We start from the raw sequence: 9,187 nt of genomic DNA, 5'->3' as shown, positions 1-9,187 counted from the left end.
TATTGGGTGATCTAGATTACAGAGAGCTATTTACATGTCAAGAAATATCAGAAATGATGTTTGATGTACATTGGCAAAGGACTGTATATTTTTTGGGTGGAATAGTAGAAATTGTGATCGAGCATTTTTCACTATTAGCAAAGTAACCTAGGCAAAGGAAAAAGAAATTCAAACATTTTAAGAGGTGTTAAATTTATGGTTGAAGATACTATGATTTCTCTTAGCAACGTTTGTGGAGTTGTTGGTTCCAAGATTGTAACTTTTGAAACGTTGTAAATGAGAACATCATTTGAATTGAAGTTGTTTCTTCTATTTCCAAAGCAGAGGTGAAAATTTTTCTTTTGTCTTATCAATCATAAAAACTCATTTATTAATTGTTGTTGTTCCACTAATCCAAAATGTTTTTCACCGGATTTCCCAAGTATCAAAGCATTGATCTTATTGTTTCACCTTCAAGAACCAATGAAATATAAGTGTTTGTAAAATTATTTATGATGATCCTGTTTGTAAAATTATAGACTGTTATATGAAATTTGCTTTCAGATGAGCTGTATTAGTGATTTTAAACCAAATATTTGTTTTTGATGATTTTATAAAAATCTATGATTTTGTTGTATTTGCATTGCACACAATTTATCACTTTATCTAAAAAAATGTTTGACATTTTTATCAGTAATGACTCATTATTAATATGTAGATGAAAAAGATTAAATTTAAATGGTTTGAACATTTGAAGTTATTTAGATAACCACGTGAATATGCATGGGTAAACATGGGAAAAGATGTGTGCAAACTGAAAGACAAATTTTGTGTTATTGTATAAGAAAAAAAGACTAAAATCCGGATTCACAACACCTAGAGCAAAACTGTCAATAATTGTTACAAATCTGTGATCGTTATTTGTATCTCTTATTGTAGCTATATAACTATAAAAGAGCTTTTAAATGTTACAAAGTTTGTAGCAGATGTTGGAAACAAACAAAAAAAAATTGTTGTACATACATGGATTATATTGTTATTCATAGGTTTAGTCCCTGTATTTTCAAAGAGGGGCTAATTAATTTTCTAATTCTATTTAATATGCTTTTAATCTATAGTAGATTGAAGATTATATGTGTGATATACTATGATTGTAATATTTCTTATACCAATGTGTTAAATGCAAAATCATATGTATGTTAAATTGGCAAAACTATTACCCATTAACTACATTAGTATATGTTATAGAAAAAAAATTAAAGATGGAAATATTTGAAGTGATAAGTGACAAAATTGAAACACAGTGTGTTAGATATTAAATTTGGTTTGGGTGTTTTTGGCAAATCAGTTGTCCAGTTGCTGAATCCTAATGTATTTGTTTGACACAATTTGGACAAGCACTATAACACCACTTATAGCGATGTCAAAGCGTCTTAGACGCTTTGCACAAAAATGTATCGTCTTGTAAAATATTTAATAGACATTTGTGTAGGAGCAATTACTATAATACAACTGACACACCCCGTCCCGAAGGAGGGCATGCTGGCCGTCACGTGAGAGTGACGTAACCATTTGCACAGTACGGAAGCTTTAATTATACAATTTATAAGTTGATACACCCGAAGGTGAGTCCTAATTTTGTCCAATCTGTCAGAACCCCGCTGTATTCCTCGTAGTCACCACACCTTTGTGATTCCTGAACCTGGAGGGGCGCAAAACCAAAATTGAGTGGGTCAGTAAAACAATTCTTTTCCAAATCCAAACATTTTTCAAAACGTTGTAACCCCTCTCCGTAAAACCTGTATACTTTCCCAGAAATGTAAAATATAAATATACATATATATTCTCAAGACTTCAAGTCGTTAACTCAACATTTTCATAACAATTATGTCATGCCACATCATCTCAACATTTCTCATATTAATTATGCCATGCCACATCATCTCAACAATAATAAGGTATGAATACATCAACATAATCATATCAGGTGCAAGAAAGTAATCAACCGTAGGCCCTCTAATAGCCCTGTACGGTTGAACCTAGAGCTCAAAATCTATCACTATCACTCTACCGGAGTCACCTCTGTGACCTGTCCGGCCTTCTGCACACAAGTTACGCTCTAGTGCTTCTCATAAATCATCTGTGCACATAATCTAAGGTCACCCACCAGTCGGAATCTCACTAACACTCTCGCGACTGGCCTGTCGTACCCACTCCGCGTGGACTGTACGACTAGCATCTACTTGGATCCAAGGCGAGCGTGCGATGCGGTGAATACTATAAGCACTAAACCATGGTGCAGGATTTGAGCTCAATATATATCATCATCATCATAACAGTAATTAAATACTCACCTGTGCGTCCACCGCACCATTTCATACATATGCATCATAAATCAATTCTTACTTGTGCGTCCACCGCACCAATTCATACATATGCATCATAAATCAATTCTTACTTGTGCGTCCACCGCACCAATTCATACATATGCATCATATATTAATTCATGCATGGCATTTCAACTCACATTTCTATATACTTTTCATATCAATTCTATGCATGGTATTTCACTTCCCGTTTTTCCACATAACTCATATGCATTTCATTTTAAACATATTTTCATTTCAATTCAATTCCTGGGAAACGTCAAGTATATATATATATACGGAAAACAAAACTGCCCACTCACCTGGAGTTCGCCCTACAACTCCCTAGCACAATACGCCAAGGCGTCATGACGATCGGCGCCTAAAACAATAATCAATTCCAACCTCAGAATTCATATCGATAGAATATATAACTTATATAAAATACGTCACTACGTAGATTGATCCGGAAGATCCACCCCTCAGATTTTAAATCCATAACTTCCAGAGGTCCACATTATACCTCTAGGACAACAACCTAAAATTTCATTACCATCCAACGGTCGGATCTCCGTCAATTTCCAAAACTAAGTGACGGTTAACATTTTATATTATGGACTTACAATTCCAATTCCGGAAGATCCGCAAATCGGATTCCCAATCTGTAAGTTCCAATAATCCTCAAATATTACGTATTGCAACGTATCAAAGTTTGGTGACGATCCAACGGTCGGATCGTCAATTCACATTTTCACCTAAATGTGAAAATTATAAAACGTTATTTGAACACCTAACCAACAATCCTCAATAACTTTCTCATACGGTGTTCAATTTAGGTATATGAATATACCACAGTGATCTACTCGACGTCACGAACGTCGACATATTTTTAAAATAATTTTATTTTTATTTTTTATTTTTACTGTAGCACCTTCTTCTTCCTTGGGTCGCCGGACTGGTTTTTCCGGCGGCCGTTTTCCGGGCAGTTTTTCAAATTGCCATAACTTTGTCATTTATCAACGAAATCAAGTGATTCAAAAACGAAAGTTGTAGCCCTTGAAGAGACAAAGAGAATGGTACCTTGCACAACACCTAGTTAGCCGTGGTTTGGCCGGAAACTGCCTCGAAAGCCTCGGAGGTCGCCGGAAACTGGGTATTTTTCAAATGGGTATAACTTCTTCAATACTCAACGAAATTGAGTGAAACAAAAAGGAAAGTTGTAGTACTTGACGAGACGAAGAGATTGATACCTACCTCTACTCCTAACTCGCCGGGGATTCGCCGGAAAACGCCTCGAAAGCTCCGGCCAAACTTTGAACTTGTCGATCTCCGTGTTCTTACGTCCAAAAACTTCCAACTAAGCACTCCGAGCTTCCTTGGGACCTTACTAAACTCGCTGTGATCTTGTTTTAGCCTAAAATTTAACCAATTCAAAGCTCATGAACAGTGTCATCTCACGGCAACTTTAGAACTAGGGTTTTCGAAGTGAAACTCACCTGAAATTGGTATCCCCGTGCTCGTGAAGTCCCCAGGATCACGATGGTGGTCTTAAATGGAACGTTGGTACAAGATTGTGGTGGTTCTTGGTGGTTGCCGTGAGTTCGAGAGTAAGAGAGAGAATGAGAGAGTTTTCAGAAAAGAATAAGAGAGAGAGAGTCTGGAATGAAAGAAGAAGAGAGAAGAAAGGTTACGGGTTTTAGGGAGGGAATTCAGGGTAGGAGGCCCTACCTAAGTCCAAGCACAAATTAACACATACAAATATAAATCTAACCCTAGTTTAGGATCTTAAAGTAAAACAAATGTCATACATTTACACACCTTAATCCCGTTTAAGGTCACATTGGTCATCTCACGTCCTCGGAATTAATAATTCCGGGACGGGCTGTGACAACAACTGTGACTAAAGATGTAAAAATATAGTTATAGGTTCTTAACAAAAGATAAAAAGCTGTAATGACGTTTTATACCTTGTATAAATCAGGATCTAAAAGAGCTAACTCGTCAACTATGACTTTCTTGGTTGTCTGCATAATTTCAGCTTCTTTTGCTTGCTTTGAAGAGGGTGACAATATTTTTATTAGGTTCTGTGCAATTGAAAAACTGTAGGATTTAAAATATGATATTATTTGAGTAACTTTATAAAAAAAAAATATTTCTTTTGTTATAAGAATAATAAATATGCTTTTATTTTCTTTTAAATATGGTAAATACACTTACATTGATATGAATTTATTTCCGGGATGTCTGGATCAATGAAGAAAAGTGTAGAACCAGTGTTGTTTAAGACAAAAGTTCTTTGTGTGTAAAAAAAATGATAAAAAAAACGTGTAAACAAAGCAATAATAAATATTTTAAATAACGTAATCTAAGTTTAAAAAATAAATGCAATTTGTGATTCATACAACTCCAGGTTTGGCTAAATATAGCTAGAAAATAATTAATCACAATTATTGAGCACCAATAAATTTAGACACTTGGAAGCCAATCACTTACAAAGAAAGGAAGCGTAGAATTGCAAATTAAAATTGGGAACTTTAACGAAAAGCACCCGGTACTGTTCACTTTAACAAAAAACCACATTTTTACACTAAAAAGTCAATCCTGGTACTATTCATTTTACCCTTTATTTTGTCCTTATCATTAAAACTCAAAGTTTTCAAGCCTTTTTCATTAGTTTTCCTATTAAAATTAACAAAACAATTGTATTCCAAAGCAATTAAGAAAAAGTAATAACAATTGTGTTTTCAATTATTAGATTGTAAACAAAATATATGAACATTGGTTTTAGCATTTATACTAAGGCCCCGTTTGGGATTGAGGTGATTTTAAAAAAAGCCACTGTCAAAAAAAGCTGAGGATCATTTTTGTGTTTGGTAAACTGAAAAAAAATGGCTTATTTTGGAAGCTGCTGTGAGAATAAGCTGAAAATCAAAGAAAAAGCTGAAGCTGCTATTTGCTGCTTTGAAAAAAAGCCAGTTTTTTCAAAGCACACGGAGCTACAGTGCTCCTTTAATGAAAAGACACACTATCATCCTGCTTTTTTTTCCAAAAGCACTTTCACAAAAAAGTTTACCAAACACTCTACTGGCTTTATTTCACAGCCGCTTATTCTCACAGCACAGCTGCTTATTCTCACAGCAGCTTTTTTTCAAAGCACAGCAATACCAAACCAGCCCTAAATCTTATAAAAATTTGATTATAAGGAGTAGATACCTTGAATGTGACGACCCGTCCCTAATTTTCCTATGTAATTTCTCCCCGAGTTTGTATTTTGACGATTATGCCCTTATGGGCAAGTGACGTGGACGTCTTCGTATCGTTTTTATTCTATTTCTCGCTACCGTATCTAAATTGTGCACGTTGTTACAAGAGTACAATTATTTTTTTTTACAGTGTGAAAACACTATTTCGGATAGATTTTTATACCCCATTTTCTGTACAAATCTAAAACCCTATCCCTAGCTTTTACCTAGCCCATCCCGTGCACCCTCCTCCATTATTCACTCTCTCACCAATCATATCTCTCCCTCATTTCTATCCCCCAATCAGAAAAGAGAAAAAAGAACTCTCTTTCCCTCTCTCTCTCTCTCCTATATGCTCTCTCTCTGCAAAACCTTCAAACGAGCTTCAAAGCTTGTAGATCGAACCCAAAAACCACACCATTGTACTCCTCTCATCTTCACGATCACAACCATGTTCTTGAAACCTGGTTTAGACAAGTTTTGACTCGTTAACTCGTGAGGTCCGAACTCGGGCACACTGAGTTCGACGTATCCTACTTATGATCTCGAATTGGCAGCGATCATCTTTGCTTTGAAAATTTGGAGGCACTATCTTTATAGGGGAAAATGTAAGATCTTCACTGATCATAAGAGCCTTAGGTATATCTTCACTCAGCCAGATCTTAATCTCTGGCAACGGAGGTGGGTAGAGTTGCTCAGTGATTATGACTGCATCATTGAGTATCACCCAGATTGTGCCAATTCGGTAACTAATGCTCTTAGTAGGAAGTCTCATGGTCAACTTAATGCTCTTTATGCTAGTCGCATTCCTCTTTTGACTGACCTAAGATCCACTGGAGTAGCTTTGAAAGAGGGTCGTCGGGGGGCCCTAATAGCCAGTTTTCAGGTCAAACCGGTTCTGTTGGATCGTGTTCTCGAAGCCTAGAGGAATGATACAAAATCTCAGGAATTGATACAGGCAGTGTCAGACGGGAAAAAGAAGGACCTCTGGATTAGAGATCCTGACGACATGCTTATCCAAGGGGATCAGATGTATGTATCGAATGTTGAGGAACTAAAGAGAGACACATTGGATAAAGCACATATTTCTGCTTATGCGATGCATCCAGGGAGTACCAAGATGTATCATACCGTTGGACACTTCTATTATTGGCCGGGTATGAAAAGAGAAATTGCAGAGTATGTTAGTTGTTGTGCAATTTGCTAGCAGGTTAAGGCAGAAAGGAAAAAGCCATTTGGATTGCTACAACCACTCCCGATACCTCAGTGGAAATGGGAAGATATTACAATGGATTTCGTGTACAAATTACCTTGTACGCGAAATGGTTACGATGGTATCTAGGTGGTAGTCAATCAGCATACCAAGTCAGCGCACTTCATACCCGTTCGTGAAAATTACTCATTAAGTTAGTTGGCCGAGCGATTCATCTCTGAAGTGGTTAGGTACCACGGAGTTCCAGTTAGTATTATTTCTGACCGGGATCCCCGATTTACTTCGAAGTTCTGGGTAGCATTTCAGGAAGCTTTGGGATTGAGATTACTCTACAACACCGCCTATCATCCTCAAACTGATGGACAATTAAAGAAAACTATTCAGACTTTGGAAGATATGTTGAGATCGTCAGTTCTACAGTTTGGAGACACTTGGCACAAGCGCTTACCGTTGATAGAGTTCGCGTACAACAACAGCTTCCATTCTAGTATTGGTATGGCACCATTTGAAGTGTTGTATGGGAAACCGTGTCGTACTCCACTTTGTTGGTCTGAGGTCAATGAACGAGTTTTGGTGGGCTCGAAGATCGTGGATGAGACGACACAGAACATTTAGGTGATAAAGGCTAACCTGAAAGTGGCCCAAGATCGGCAGAAGAGTATCACAGACAGACATTCTACTGACATAGTTTATGAGGTTGGTGATTGGGTATTCTTGAAGTTATCGTCGTTGAAAGGTGTTGTGCGATTCGGAAAGAAAGGGAAGCTCAGCCTTAGGTACATCGAATCGTACCAGATAGTTGAACGAGTTGGTGAAGTTGCTTATCGACTTGCCTTGACACCAGAGTTGGCAAGAGTGCACAATGTGTTTCACGTATCGATGCTACGAAGGTACGTCTCTAATCTGTCACACGTGATTCCTCATCAGCCATTGGAGATCAATCCAGATTTGACCTATGATGAAGTTCCGGTGACTATCCTTGATTGGAAGGATAAGGTTCTTAGGAACAAGACCATGTGGATGGTGAAAGTTTTGTGAAGGAACCACTCGGTCGAGGAAGCTACTTGGGAGATGGAACGTATGCGAGATATGTATCCACGTCTGTTTTATGGCTTTGATTTGTAGTCAGTGTTGAAATTTCGAGGATGAAAGTTTTATAGGGGGGTAGATTGTGATGACCCGTCCCTAATTTTCCTATGTAATTTCTCCCCGAGTATGTATTTTTATAAGGGGGTAGATTGTGACGACCCATCCCTAATTTTCCTATGTAATTTCTCCCCGAGTATGTATTTTGACGATTATGCCCTTATAGGCAAGTGACGTGGAAGTATTCGTATCGCTTTTATTCTATTTCTCTCTACCGTATCTAAATTGTGCACGTTGTTACGAGAGTATGATTATTTTTTTTACAGTGTGAAAACACTTTTTCGAATAGATTTTTATACCTCCTTTTCTGTACAAATCTAAAACCCTATCCCTAGCTTTTAAATGTCCCTTAATCAGAAAAAAGAAAAATGAACTCTCTTTCTCTCTCTTCCCCCTCTCTCCCGTATGCTCTCTCTCTGCAAAACCTTCAAACGAGCTTCAAAGCTCGCAAATCGAACCCAAAACCACACCATTGTACTCCTCTCATCTTCACGATCACAACCATGTTCTTGAAACCTGGTTTAGACGAGTTTTGACTCGTTAACTCGTGAGGTCCAAACTCGGGCACACTGAGTTAGGCGTGTTTTTGAACGAGTTAGGACATTTTGAAACTTGGGAAAGCTTCTACACGTCATTCTAAAGGTCCTAAGCTTGTTTTGGAAGAAGGTCGACGTGAAACGACTGAGTTTCGAAAAGTTCACTTTTGGCCGGAACTTTTGAGGCTTTTTCCGGCGACCTCCGTCCACTTTTTGGACTCCAAATAGATATAACGCGATTCTACTCTTTCCTAGCTTCAAATCCATATATAGTACGTCGAAAATGGTTGAGAAATGAAGGAGAATAGTGAATTTGAAAATTTTCCAGAAATCCGGCAAAAAACAGAATTGCAAACGGCGGCGACGGCGAGGCTCACCGAAGAACGAGACGGAATATTTCTGACTGCGTCAGGTAACACCGTTAACTTCTGTTAGCTTTTAACAGAATATTCCGTGGAATATTCCTGACGGATGTCAGGCACTGGCTTGGGCGTGGGGCTCGTCTAGCCGTGCCCTTGATGGCGGGTGGGGGCGCGTGAGCCGTCCAAAATTTTTTTCTGTTAATTTAGGGATGTTCGTGACATCGAGTAGGTCACGATGGTATATTTAAACCCTAGGTTTGAGCAGACTATGGGGGTTTTATTTAGGTTTCTGTATATGTGCTTTAATTAATTTTATTTTAGTTATTTCACATATAGGGGAAGC

The 9,187-nt window shown here is 37.7% G+C and overlaps 1 long non-coding RNA gene across 1 annotated transcript in view; it reads right to left on the bottom strand.

The window, feature by feature from the left end:
- Positions 1 to 1,615: 1,615 nt before the first annotated feature.
- Positions 1,616 to 9,187, bottom strand: part of LOC139189297 (uncharacterized) — a 69,344-nt gene continuing 61,772 nt past the window's right edge. The window contains exon 4 of the long non-coding RNA XR_011573067.1: positions 1,616 to 1,681. This is a non-coding gene — a long non-coding RNA (uncharacterized lncRNA). The remainder of the gene's footprint in view (positions 1,682 to 9,187) is intronic.

This window comes from Malus domestica, chromosome 11 (assembly GCF_042453785.1).
Source record: "Malus domestica chromosome 11, GDT2T_hap1".
NCBI classification, from domain to species: Eukaryota; Viridiplantae; Streptophyta; class Magnoliopsida; order Rosales; family Rosaceae; genus Malus; species Malus domestica.
Note: the sequence above shows the minus strand (reverse complement) of the source record. Positions and strands in the feature narration are given on the sequence as shown.